The 13,915-nt window shown below is 41.8% G+C and overlaps 1 protein-coding gene across 1 annotated transcript in view; it reads right to left on the bottom strand.

The window, feature by feature from the left end:
- The window catches only part of LOC120017631 (GTPase IMAP family member 7-like), a 49,723-nt gene extending 36,292 nt beyond the window's left edge, over positions 1 to 13,431 (bottom strand). Inside the window, exons 1-2 of the mRNA XM_038960536.1 lie at positions 13,356 to 13,431; positions 12,328 to 12,471 (exon numbers count right to left, since the gene is read on the bottom strand). The gene's annotated coding sequence lies outside the window, so the exon portion shown is untranslated. The remainder of the gene's footprint in view (positions 1 to 12,327; positions 12,472 to 13,355) is intronic.
- Between the last annotated feature and the right edge of the window lie 484 nt (positions 13,432 to 13,915).

Below are 13,915 nucleotides of genomic sequence, written 5' to 3'. Positions count from 1 at the left end.
AATTTAAGCATGATAACCAAAGGGGTGAATACTTATCTTACCAATGTATTTCAATATTATCTTTTTCATTATTTTGTTTATAAATATTGTGTCGATCAGTGACTAAACAATCCTTATTAAATCCCTTTTAGTTCCAAATTGTAACACAAGAAAATGTGAAAAAGTCCAATGGGGTGAATTATTATGACCATACCTTTGATGTGTAACACCAGATCCTTGTGAATCCATCTCACTGTCATCTGAACTACCCACTGAGGAGTTTGGCCCCAGAGACTGGCTCCTAGCAACGAGAGAGAGATTGTTTTAGGTTACCAATCTTGTATAGCTAATCTGATCACTCACTGACCTCTATTGGTCATAGTAGACATTATCCTTGATATGGCAAGTCTCTGTTACGGCCCGTTTACTTACTTCATACAATTTATTTGAACTCTGAGCGCTAGTGAACGACTGCCCCCTCTCAATGAGGATTTCAAGTTCAAGGCCGACTGGGGTACTGCAAGCAATGTTTTCAGAAAGCAGGATCCCCATTAAGAGCTTTTCAGACACCCACCAGAATATCGGCGAGTACCTTGCCGGCGCAGAGTACCCCATTTGTCCCTCTACTCAAAGGGGCTAGTGCCTTCACATACAAGGGCGACAGCCGCCGGTGATAATAGCCATTCATTAAACTGTACTTACATATAATAGAAATTATTACTCAAAAACAAATGATTTGTATTGTTAAACGTGACTCGGTAAACTGATAGTGTTAGCCTGCTAGCTAGCTAGCCAGCGGGCAAGTTAGCTGGTCCTGCTGTTGGACGTAAGTGTTGACGTATCACCACACAGACTACACCGTTTTCACCGTTTTCTACTGTGATTGGTCAACAACACAGCTTTCCACCTAGGCTGATCGGCTTCCACTGGTGCTCACCGCTGACCACTCCACCTGGGTTTGAATTTCGCCCCCACCTAGGCTTCATAGAAAATGAAAAGGCCACCCCGTCCTCTATCGGTCAGCGCCTTTATAATCAATGGGAGTATAGCGATCTTCGCGGCCAATATCGTGGATATACCATTTATTTTCTAACACAGTCATGGTACCTATACTTGATTCTATACTGAACAAAAATATATATGCAACAATTTCAATGATTTTACCGAGTTACAGTTCATATAAAGAAATCAGTCAATTTAAATAAATTTAATATGCCCTATTCTATGGATGTCACATGACTGGGAATACAGATATGGGTCTGTTGGTCAAAGATAACTTCAAAAACATGTAGGGGCGTAGATCAGAAAACCAGTCACTCTCTGGTGTGACCACCATTTGGCTCTGACCACCATTTGCCTCATGCACCTCTGACACATCTCCTTAGCATAAAGTTGTGCATCTGTAAAACAATACAGTGCCAACGACACGGCCCGCTACCAAAACCTGTGGGCTCTCCTTCACTGCAGCCAACGTGAGTAAAGCATTTAAACGTGTTAACCCTTGCAAGGCTGCCGGCCCAGACGGCATCCCTAGCCGCGTCCTCAGAGCATGCGCAGACCAGCTGGCTGGTGTGTTTACGGACATATTCAATCAACCCTTATCCCAGTCTGCTGTTCCCACATGCTTCAAGAGGGCCACCATTGTTCCAGTTCCCAAGAAAGCTAAGGTAACTGAGCTAACTGTGCAACTGGGTCCTGGACTTCCTGACGGGCCGCCCCCCCCAGGTGTTGAGGGTAGGAAACAAGATCTCCACCCCGCTGATCCTCAACACTGGGGCCCCACAAGGGTGCGTTCTCAGCCCTCTCCTGTACTCCCTGTTCACCAATGACTGCGTGGCCATGCACGCCTCCAACTCAATCATCAAGTTTGCAGATGACACTACAGTGGTAGGCTTGATTACCAACAACGACGAGACGGCCTACAGGGAGGAGGTGAGGGCCCTCGGAGTGTGGTGTCAGGAAATAACCTCACACTCAACGTCAACAAAACAAAGGCGATGATCATGGACTTCAGGAAACAGCAGAGGGAGCACCCCCCCCCCCCCCCCATCCACATCGACGGGACAGTAGTGGAGGTGGAAAGTTTAATTTCCTCGGCGTACACATCACAGAAACTCTGAAATGGTCCACCCACACAGACAGCGTGGTGAAAAAGGAGCAGCAGCGCCTCTTCAACCTCAGGAGGCTGAAGAAATTTGTCTTGTCACCAAAAACACCGCCTGGTTCGGCAACTGCTCCGCCCACAAACTACCTGCTCTCCAGGACACCTACACCACCCGATGTCACAGGAAGGCCAAAAAGATCATCAAGGACAACAACCACCCGAGCCACTGCCTATTCACCCCGCTATCATCCAGAAGGCGAGGCCAGTACAGGTGCATCAAAGCTGGGACCGAGAGACTGAAAAACAGCTTCTATCTCAAGGCCATCAGACTGTTAAACATCCATCACTAACATTGAGTGGCTGCTGCCAACATACTGACTCATCTCCAGCCACTTTAATAATGGAAAAATGTATGTAATAAATGTATCACTAGTCACTTTAAACTATGCCACTTTGTATAATGTTTACATACCCTACACTACTCATCTCATATGTATATACTGTACTCTATACCCTCTACTGCATCTTGCCTATGCCGTTCGGCCATCTCTCATCCATATATTTTTATGTACATATTCTTATTCATTCCTTTACACTTGTGTGTATAAGGTAGTTGTTGTGAAGTTGTTACATTACTTGTTAGATATTACTGCATGGTCGGAACTAGAAGCACAAGCATTTCACTACACTCGCATTAACATCTGCTAACCATGTGTATGTGACAAATAAAATTTGATTTGAAGTTGATCAGGCTGTTTATTGTGGCCTGTGGAATGTTGTCCCACTTCTCTTGAATGGCTGTGCAAAGTTTATTAAGGATCCCCATTAGTTCCTGCCAAGGCAGCAGCTACTCTACCTGGGGTCCAGCAAAATTAAGGAAGTTTATACAATTTTAAAAACATTACAATACATTCACAGACTGTGTGCCCTCAGGCCCCTACGCCACCACTACCACATATATACAGTACAAAATCCATGTGTACATAGTGCGTATGCTATTGTGTGTATGCATGTGTCTATGTTTGTGTTGCTTCACAGTCCCCCTAAAGTTTTTTTAAAATAAAATTTTACTGCTTGTATCAGTTACTTGATGTGGAATAGAGTTCCATGTAGTCAAGGCTCTATTCAGTACTGTGCGCATTCCATAGTCTGTTCTGGAATTGGGGACTGTGAAGAGACGTCTTGTGGCATGTCTTGTGGGGTATGCATGCGTGTCCGAGCTGTGCGCCAGTAGTTCAAACTGACAGCTCGGTGCATCCAACATGTCAATACCTCTCCTAAATGCAAGGAGTGATGAAGTCAATCTCTCCTCCACTTTCAGCCAGGAGAGATTGACATGCATATTATTAATATTAGCTCTCTGTGTACATCCAAGGACCAGCCGTACTGCCCTGTTCAGAAAGAACTGCAATTTTCCTAAGTCCTTTTTTGTGGCACCTGACCACACGACTGAACAGTAGTCCAGGTGCGACAAAACTAGGGCATATAGGGACCTGCATTGTTGACAGTGCTGTCAAGAAGGTAGAGCAGCACCTTATCATGGACATACTTCTCCCCATCTTAGCTACTGTGGTATTAATATGTTTTGACCATGACAGTTTACAATCCAGGGTACCTCCAAGCAGTTTAGGCACCTCAACTTGCTCAATTTCCACATAATTTATTACAAGATTTAGTTAAGGTTTAGGGTTTAGTGAATTATTTGTCCCAAATACAATGCTTTTAGTTTTAGAAATATTCAGGACTAACTTATTCCTTGCCACCCACTCTGAAACTAAGTGCAACTCTTTGTAAAGTGTTGCAGTCATTTCAGTCGCTGTAGTAGCTGACATATATAGTGTTTAGTCATCCGCATACATTGACACTCTGGCTTTCGTTAGTAAAGATTGAAAAACAAGTAATGGGCCTAGACAGCTGCCTTGGGGAATTCCTGATTCTACCTGGATTATGTTGGAGAGGCTTCCATTAAAGAACACCCTCTGTGTTCTGTTAGAAAGGTAACTCATTATCCACAATATATGCAGGAGGTGTAAAGCCATAACACATACGTTTTGCCAGCAGCAGACTATGATCAATAATGTCAAAAGCTGCACTGAAGTCTAACAAGACAGCACCCACAATCTTTTCATCATCAATTTCTCTCAGCCAATCATCAGTCATTTCTGTAAGTGCTGTGTTTGTTGAATGTCCTTCTCTATAAGCATGCTGAAAGTTTGTTGGCAATTTGTTTATTGTAAAATAGCATTGCATCTGGTCAAACACCATTTTTTCAACGGCAAAAAAAATTCCTAAAGGTTGGTAACAGGCTAATTGGTCGGCTATTTGAGCCAGTAAAAGGGGCTTTACTATTCTTAGGTAGCGGAATGACTTTTGCTTCCCTCCAAGCCCGAGGGCACACACTTTCTAGTAGGCTTAAATTGAAGATGTGGCAAATAGGAGGGGCAATATCGTGCCAATGAAAAGTAGTTGGCAATATCAGTTGGTTTTGTGATGAATGAGCCATCTGTTTCAATGAATGATGGAGCTGAGTTTGCCTTTTTTTCCCCCGGAAATTCATTTAAGGTGCTCCAAAGCTTTTTACTATCATTCTTCTTTGTTTCATAGTGTAGTTTCTAATTTTTATTTAGTCACATGATTTCTGAATTTGCAACAAGTTTGCCAATTGGTTGTGCAGCCAGACTTATTTGCCATTCCTTTTGCCTCATCCCTCTCAACCATACACTTTTTTCAATTCCTCATCAATCCATGGGGATTTAACAGTTTTTACAGTCATTTTCTTAATGGGTGCATGATTATTAGCAACTGGAATAAGTGTCAAGTGCAGTGTCTGTTTACTCCTCATTACACACCACAGACCAACATAAACTCAGCAAAAAAAGAAATGTCCCCTTTTCAGGACCCTGTCTTTCAAAGATAATTAGTAAATATCCAAATAACTTCACAGATCTTCATTGTAAAGGGTTTAAACACTGTTTCCAAGGCTTGTTCAATGAACCATAAACAATGAATGAACATGCACCTGTGGAACGGTCGTTAAGACACTAACAGCTTACAGATGGTAGGCAATTAAGGTCACAGTTATGAAAACTTAGGACACTAAAGAGGCCTTTCTACTGACTCTGAAAAACACCAAAAGAAAGACGCCCAGGTTCCCTGCTCATCTGCGTGAACGTGCCTTAGGCATGCTGCAAGGAGGCATGAGGACTGCAGATGTGACTAGGGCAATAAATTGCAATGTCCATACTGTGAGACGCCTAAGACAGCACTACAGGGAGACAGGACAGACAGCTGATCGTCCTCGCAGTGGCAGACCACGTGTAACAACAGCTGCACAGGATCGGTACATCCGAACATCACACCTGTGGGACGGGTACAGGATGGCAACAACAACTGCCAGAGTCACACCAGGAACGCACAATCCCTCCATCAGTGCTCAGACTGTCCACAATAGGCTGGACTGAGGGCTTGTAGGCCTGTCACCAGACATCAACGGCAACAATGTCGCCTATGGGCACAAACCCACCGTCACTGGACCAGACAGGACTGGCAAAAAGTGCTCTTCACTGACAATCTCAACTCTGTACTTTACAGGGAAGACATCCTCCTCCCTCATGTGGTACCCTTCCTGCAGGCTCATCCTGACATGACCTTCCAGCATGACAATGCCACCAACCATACTGTTCGTTCTGTGCATGAACGAACAGTATCCTGTGCAGCTGTTGTTACACGTGGTCTGCCACTGCAAGACAGGAATGTCAGTGTTCTGCCATGGCCAGCCTGTAACGGTTTTCTTCCAGGGGTGAAGGAGAGGACCAAAGTGCAGCGCGGCTAGTGTTAAACATGTTTAATAAAGAACAAGTGAAACACTACAAACAACAATACAAAATAACAAATGTGCAAAAACCGACACAGACCTATCTGGTGCAGACAATCACAGAGACAGGAAACAAACACCCACCAAATCCCAACACAAAACAAGCCTCCTATATATGATTCTCAATCAGGGACAACGATTACCATCTGCCTCTGATTGAGAACCATATTAGGCTGGACATAGAAACAGACAAACTAGACACACAACATAGAATTCCCACCCAGCTCACGTCCTGACCAACACTAAACAAGCAAAACACATAATAACTCTGGTCAGGACGTTACACAGCCGAAGAGCCGAAAGGACACCAGAAACAAAATTGTAGACCTGCACCAGGCTGGGAAGACTGAATCTGCAATAGGTAAGCAGCTTGGTTTGAAGAAATCAACTGTGGGAGCAATTATTAGGAAATGGAAGACATACAAGACCACTGATAATCTCCCTCGATCTGGGGCTCCACGTAATATCTCACCCCGTGGGGTCAAAATGATCACAAGAACGGTGAGCAAAAATCCCAGAACCACACGGGGGGACCTAGTGAATGACCTGCAGAGAGCTGGGACCAAAGTAACAAAGCCTACCATCAGTAACACACTACGCCGCCAGGGACTCAAATCCTGCAGTGCCAGACGTGTCCCCCTGCTTAAGCCAGTACATGTCCAGGCCCGTCTGAAGTTTGCTAGAGAGCGTTTGGATGATCCAGAAGAAGATTGGGAGAATGTCATATGGTCAGATGAAACCAAAATATAACTTTTTGGTAAAAACTCAACTCGTCGTGTTTGGAGGACAAAGAATGCTGAGTTGCATCCAAAGAACACCATACCTACTGTGAAGCATGGGGGTGGAAACATCATGCTTTGGGGCTGTTTTTCTGCAAAGGGACCAGGACGACTGATCCGTGTAAAGGAAAGAATGAATGGGGCCATGTATCGTGAGATTTTGAGTGAAAACCTCCTTCCATCAGCAAGGGCATTGAAGATGAAACGTGGCTGAGTCTTTCAGCATGACAATGATCCCAAACACACCGCCCGGGCAACGAAGGAGTGGCTTCGTAAGAAGCATTTCAAGGTCCTGGAGTGGCCTAGCCAGTCTCCAGATCTCAACCCCATAGAGAATCTTTGGAGGGAGTTGAAAGTCCGTGTTGCCCAGCAACAGCCCCAAAACATCACTGCTCTTGAGGAGATCTGCATGGAGGAATGGGCCAAAATACCAGCAACAGTGTGTGAAAACCTTGTGAAGACTTACAGAAAACGTTTGACCTCTGTCATTGCCAACAAAGGGTATATAACAAAGTATTGAGATAAACTTTTGTTATTGACCAAATACTTATTTTCCACCATAATTTGCAAATAAATTCATAAAAAATCCTACAATGTGATTTTCAGAAAAAAAAATTCTCATTTTGTCTGTCATAGTTGAAGTGTACCTATGATGAAAATTACAGGCCTCTCTCATCTTTTTAAGTGGGAGAACTTGAACAATTGGTGGCTGACTAAATACTTTTTTGCCCCACTGTATCTATTTATCCTGCTACTGGTCACTATTACTCCTGTTTACATGTAAATTGTCACGCCCTGGCCTTAGTTATCTTTGTTTTCTGTAATATTTTGGTTAGGTCAGGGTGTGACAGGGGGGATGTTTGTGTATAGTTGTCTCGTCTGGGGTGGTTGTATGGTAAAGGGGGTTTTGGTAGAGTGTATGGGTTTGTGTTGAGTGTAGGTGTCTAGGTAAGTCTATGGTTGCCTGAATGGTTCTCAATCAGAGACAAATGTCATTCATTGTCTCTGATTGGGAGCCATATTTTAGGCAGTAGGCTTTTGTGGGTAATTGTCTGTGTAGTGTTTAGTGTCAGCATTATTTGTTGGAATAGCTTCACGGTCGTCTGTTTGTTGTTCGTTTTTATAAGTATTTGTTTCGTCTTCATTTCATTAAAGAGAAGATGTATTCACTTCACGCTGCGCCTTGGTCCACTCTTCCTCTTCAAAGGTACAATGATCGTGACATAAGTATTACCATTAGTAGGCTGCCGAGGGCGCAGCGGTCTAAGGCACTGCATCTTAGTGAGAGGCATTACTGCAGTCCCTGGTTCGAATCCAGGCTGAATCCTATCCGGCCGTGATTGGGAGTCCCATAGGGCGGAGCACAATTGGCCCAGCGTCGCCCGGGGTAGGCCGTCATTGTAAATAAGAATTTGTCCTTAACTGACTTGCCTAGTTAAATAAAGGTTAAATAAATAAAAAAAATATATATTTTTTTATATTACCATAAATATTGATCTATTCCGGTGTCATGACGTTGGCCTGTGGGTAAGGTTTATGACCCCCCCATAAATACCTTTCTCCCCTCTCTCTCTTGACTCTACTGAAGGACTCTTGAATAGCCTTTGTTAAACATAGAGAGTCTGGGAACATCAAACGGTGGGGGGAAAGGAACCATATTTCGGTAATCCAACCAGTGGAAAATATGCGTCGATACTTAATGAATATGATGTCAGTTCGGTTGTCATCTGAGACATTATGACTAATGACAGGACGACATAAACTGTATCTGGGAAAGTCTACACATTCTAGTTATCAGATTCACTTGGAATTGTTGTGTAATTTAAATATAAAACTATCTGTGAAAAGATTAAATGACATTTTAGCTTCCAAATGAGATATTTGGGTTTTCATAAGGTTAGGGCTCTGCTCAGTCAGTGGCCTGCCCCTGTGAAGAGACATGGGTTATAAACTATGAAAACACACCCTTCTCTCCCTCCACTATATAAGCCCTTGACGAAAATGTAACCTCCTGTTTCGAGGACGATAGGACGACGGTCCATACGTTGAAAAGGACTAACATGTCAACAACAGAACTAAGCCAGCCTCAGCGTGAGCTTTGGTTGCGAATGGTATGAACTTTGAACTCGTATTCACTACAGAAGTGATACCTCCTAGCCGTTGAGTTAGCAGCGGCCGCTGTAAACGTGGGCTAGGAAAGAACGGACGATGTATCCAGTCTAACACACAACGAAGATACTACAACGTATACAATTTCCCACCAGAGACATTCTTCCGAGGACAGGAAGATCTCTGTTGGCCAACACGGCCAGCATCTACGACCAACCTACCGAAGCGCAGCTCAGAGTAAATATTTATTGCATTTTCCTTTTCCAAATGGGCGGTAATTTAGAATGCATAAGATACTGTATTTACGAAAGCTTAGCTTCTCCCTTTGTTCCTCAGTCTTCCCGCTCTTTCATTCAAGCCCAACCCGCTCTCTTTGTGTAACCAGCCGTCATACAGTTTCCATCCACCAGGGAGGTTTTCTGTATGACATAATTTGCATTCTGTGTATATGTAATTCTGTGTGATTAGTTAGGTATTTAGTAAATAAATAATTAAACCCAATTTTGGATTGCTGATTCAACTTGTTAGCCAGGGTTTGTGAAGATAACCAAGAATTTACAACTTTCAGATGAGACTGAAATAAGGTGATGATTAATATTGACTGCTATTGATGTAAAATATTACTAGGTCTTTAAGAGTTTCTTCGGAAGATAACTGCTCTATAAATATTATTTCGTGGTGCCCCGACTTTCTAGTTAAATTAAATTTACATGATTAGCTCAATCAGGTAATATTAATTACAGAGAAAGGATTTCATAGAATAGCATGTCATAACACTTAATCCGGCATAGCCAAAGACACGACACCGGTTACCAGTCACTTTTCAGCCATGTGACTTATAAACAGATAGTCAATAGCTGGCCACCCCCACCAAGGACTATATACACACACTCACAGTGTCTTACCCACCCACAACATATGCCTATACATTAAATGTACTGTTAGACATTAATTACACGGCTAACTATCAGTAATATTAGGCTACAATTAGAGTTGTAGCTTGCCTCAGGTGGTGAATTAGGGTGACATGTGCTTGTGGGAAATGTGAAACTTGGAAGTCCGTCATGAATGTGTTCACGTGCGTTTAAAGTCGGAAAAATTCTTCAACCATTAAGATTTTGTCTAGCTTGGTAAGCAAGCTAACATTGCTAATAATAAAGTCATTTATACATTGACATATGGTCAAACTAGCTACATTCTCCATATTGATAAGGTTTGTGATTGTCAAAAACAGATTTTGGTTGAATAGGTGAAAGGTCAGTGGTGAAACGTCACAACTCGGCAACTTGGGTAACAACCTTTTCTCTGATTTTCTTACTTGTATTTCCGACTTTAGGGTCGTTCAAGGGAAATTTCCCACTGGGAACTAGGAGATTCTGATCACGCCGACAGTCCCACATGAATTAGCATTTGTGATATTAGAGCCCAAAAAGATGTAGACAAATTCATCTCTACTGAACCCAAAAATCTAAATTCAGGAACTCAACTTGATATATAAAAAATTCAACAAAAAAAATACTGTACCTAGTTTAACACAGGTCTAGTACACTTCTTTCTTAATGGAACACTTTGAATGGCTTTATAAGATGATGAGGCTACTCCTTTTTCATTGCGTAATTGTGACGTGACCAAATCATGGGCTGGTGCCACCATTGGAAAATGTTCTTACACATAGAATAGAACAATTACAGGATCTTTAGACTATGCTCTCACACTAGTCCCCAGTTTGGAAATACTCATCTTACTAAATAAAAAAAATGCTATATTAGATTAACGTTTCTAAACGTTTTAAAATATGTCTGGGTGTTAGGCTATAAATGAAAGTAATCAAAATGTAATCAAATTATGTTTATTATTTTGAGTAATCCAAAGAAGTATGTTACTGATTACTTTATTTTTCATGTAACTAATCACAAATGGATTAGATTTTTCAAGTAATTATCCCAACCCTGTCTACATGTACAAATCTACCTCAATTACTCCAATATCCCTTCACAATGTACATTTGGTACTGGCACTGTATGTAGCTTACACTGTCCTGTTTTTATTTTTCCTTTCTTATTTCTCAGTTTTTTGTTGTTGTAATATCTTGATATTGAATACTGCACTGTTGGGAAGGTCTTGCAAGTTAAGCATTTCACTGTACTTGTGCATGTGACAAATACAACTCGAAACGTCAAATGCACCACTGAGAATTAACATAGGAAACGATTGAGTGACGTCATCAATGGCTTCAAGAAGTCTGATTTATTAATGTCTCTGATTAATGAAAAAATGAATATAAGACAACATTTCAGAAGATTCACCTATCAGAGGTGGGGCAGACACCGTTGAAATGTGGTGGAAGATGCATGGATTTTTCACGCTTAATGGACTGATAGTCAGGAACAGATGGCTCTGTCTGTTCTTCCCTGATACAAACACAGTAAAACATTTTCATCTCCAACTAAGCTTAACTTTTTGTTGTTAATAACCCCCTATAGAAGAACGCTGCTCGATCTATCACCCTTCAGGGGGTTGTAAAGACTTTAAAGGGAAATTCCGCCACTTTTCAACCTCATTCATCATCTCCAGCACCAAAACAATGTCTACATACACTCACCGGCCAGTTTATTAGGTACACCAACCTGTTCACAAAAATGGATCGCTCCTAGTTACTGTTCGATTGAACGTTAGAATGTGCAAAACCAGTGACATAAGCGACTGAGCTTGGTATGATCGTCGGTGCCAGGAGCACCGGGTCCAGTATTTCAGAAACGGCCGCCCTCCTGAGCATTCACGCTTGACAGTGTCTAGGGTTTAGCGAGAATGGTGTGACAAACAAAAAACATCCAGTAAGCGGCAGTCCTGTGGGTGAAAACAGCTCGTTGATGAGAGGTCGACGGAGAACGGCAAGAATCGCACAAGCAAAAAGGTGGGCCACAAACTGACAAACAACGGCGCAGTACAACAGTTGTGTGCAGAACGGCATCTCGGAACGCACAACTTGTCAATCCTCGTCACAAATGGGCTATTGCAGCAGACGACCACACTGGGTTCCACTCCTATCAGCTAAAAACAAGAAGAAGTGGCTCCAGTGGGCACGCGATCAACAACACTGGACAATTGAGGAGTGGAAAAACATTGCCTGGTCCAACGAATCACGGTTCCTGTTTTGTCATGCTGATGGTAGAGTCAGGATTTGGCCTGAACAGCATGAGTCCATGGACCCATCCTGTCTGGTGTCAAAGGTACAGGCTGGTGGTGGTGGTGTACCTCCATCCAACCTGCAGCAATGATGTCAACCTTTTAACTTAATAACTTTTCACATATGTTGACACTGGTATTGTGCTGGAAATAATGAAAATGAGGTTGAAAACTGGTGGCATTGCCCTTTAAGTAGTTTGACAATTTTAAAAACACAAATAGCAAACAGTGACTCAAGAGTGCTACAAAAATCCACAATACCATAATAAATTAACATATTATTAAATATAGATCACCTTATTCCATCTGAGGTATCGTTATCATCAAGGTATGGCGTTTTTTTTGTGCTTCCTCTGCAGAGCCTCCATTTCCTATATATTCACTTTTAGCATCAAGCACGTTTTGCGTCGTTTCAAGGAAGAAGCCATTTTACAATGTAACTGTGGGATGTAAATGCACAAAGAACACACCAAAATATTTAAGGGTAGAACAACTGAAATAAACAATCTAATTTAGTTTACCAAGTATTGTAGGGTAGTAAAACAATTATTAAGGCATTGTAAAAAAAGAGGCATTGTCAAAAGAGCTGTCCACAATTCCCTTTTGGCCAATTTACGGGTTGTGGGTTTCATTCCCACGAGGCACCTGTACGAAAATGTATATATTCACAACTGTAAGTTGATCTGGATAAGTGTATCTGCTAAGTGACTAAAATGTAAAGACCACTTGACTTATTTCAGAAGCTGTTGTGTTACAGCCTGAGTTCAAAATTGATAAAATATGCTTTTTCTCACAGTTTTTACATATTCATATTTTAAATGACGATGGCAAGTCAGGTTCCAGAAAATCTAGAACCGCAGCCACTCCGTAGAAGCAGACGGAGCATGGCTTTGTGTCCGTGGTTGCACCTTTGCAATGCAGAAAACCGCTCCTTGGTACACCAAACCGTTCAAAACTAAAGACCTATTTTACCATAGTTAAATTGTTTTTGTTTCTGGCACAGATTCGCGGGACGCTCTTAAAGGGGCACACACAAATTAACCCTCCTGCGTGAGGAACTAAGAAAACTATGAATGTATTTCAAATAAACCTTACTACTGGAGTTTGTCAAAGAAAACAGATGATTTGCAGTAATTTGTTTGGTTAAAGACAAATTCAACCAGTTAAAGCAAGGTCCAGTAAGCGTAGATTCTGCCCCAGGCATTATTGTTTGGTAAACTGCTATTAATATAACCAATTCATCTAACAAATAAGAGAAACCTATAGGCTAAGAAAGACTAACATACAGTATGATTGTACTGCATTATTTAACTTATGTAAATACCTTACAAGTCTTGTGAATGTTGAATTACCCTGCTGTGTAGGCTATAGCCGTTGTCAGAAACTGAAACAATTAGAGCAGGAAATGTTATTTCCTGTGTTCTTTGTGAAGTATGTGCAAAGACAGTATATTCTAAACCGTCTTTGGTGTGTGCATGTGTGCAGTGAAGGTCTCTGATTGGTTGAGAACCCTGGAAGGTGGAGGAAAGCAGCAGAAATATTAAGCCAAGATGTCAAACTACAGGTAGTTTATTTGGGAATATACACTATATAAAGCGATCTGTGCATTTGAACAACAGCATAATTTTTTTTATTTTTTATTTCACCTTTATTTAACCAGGTAAGCTAGTTGAGAACAAGTTCTCATTTACAACTGTGACCTGGCCAAGATAAAGCAAAGCAGTGTGACACAAACAACACAGAGTTACACATGGAATAAACAAGCGTACAGTCAATAACACAATAGAAAAAAGAAAGAAAGTCTATATACAGTGTGTGTGCAAATGGCATGAGGAGGTAAGGCAATAAATAGGCCATAGTAGCAAAGTAATTACAGTTCAGCAA

Source organism: Salvelinus namaycush, chromosome 2 (assembly GCF_016432855.1).
Source record: "Salvelinus namaycush isolate Seneca chromosome 2, SaNama_1.0, whole genome shotgun sequence".
Taxonomy (NCBI): domain Eukaryota; kingdom Metazoa; phylum Chordata; class Actinopteri; order Salmoniformes; family Salmonidae; genus Salvelinus; species Salvelinus namaycush.
The sequence above is the reverse complement of the archived record's forward strand: the minus strand, read 5'-3'. Positions and strand labels throughout refer to the sequence as shown.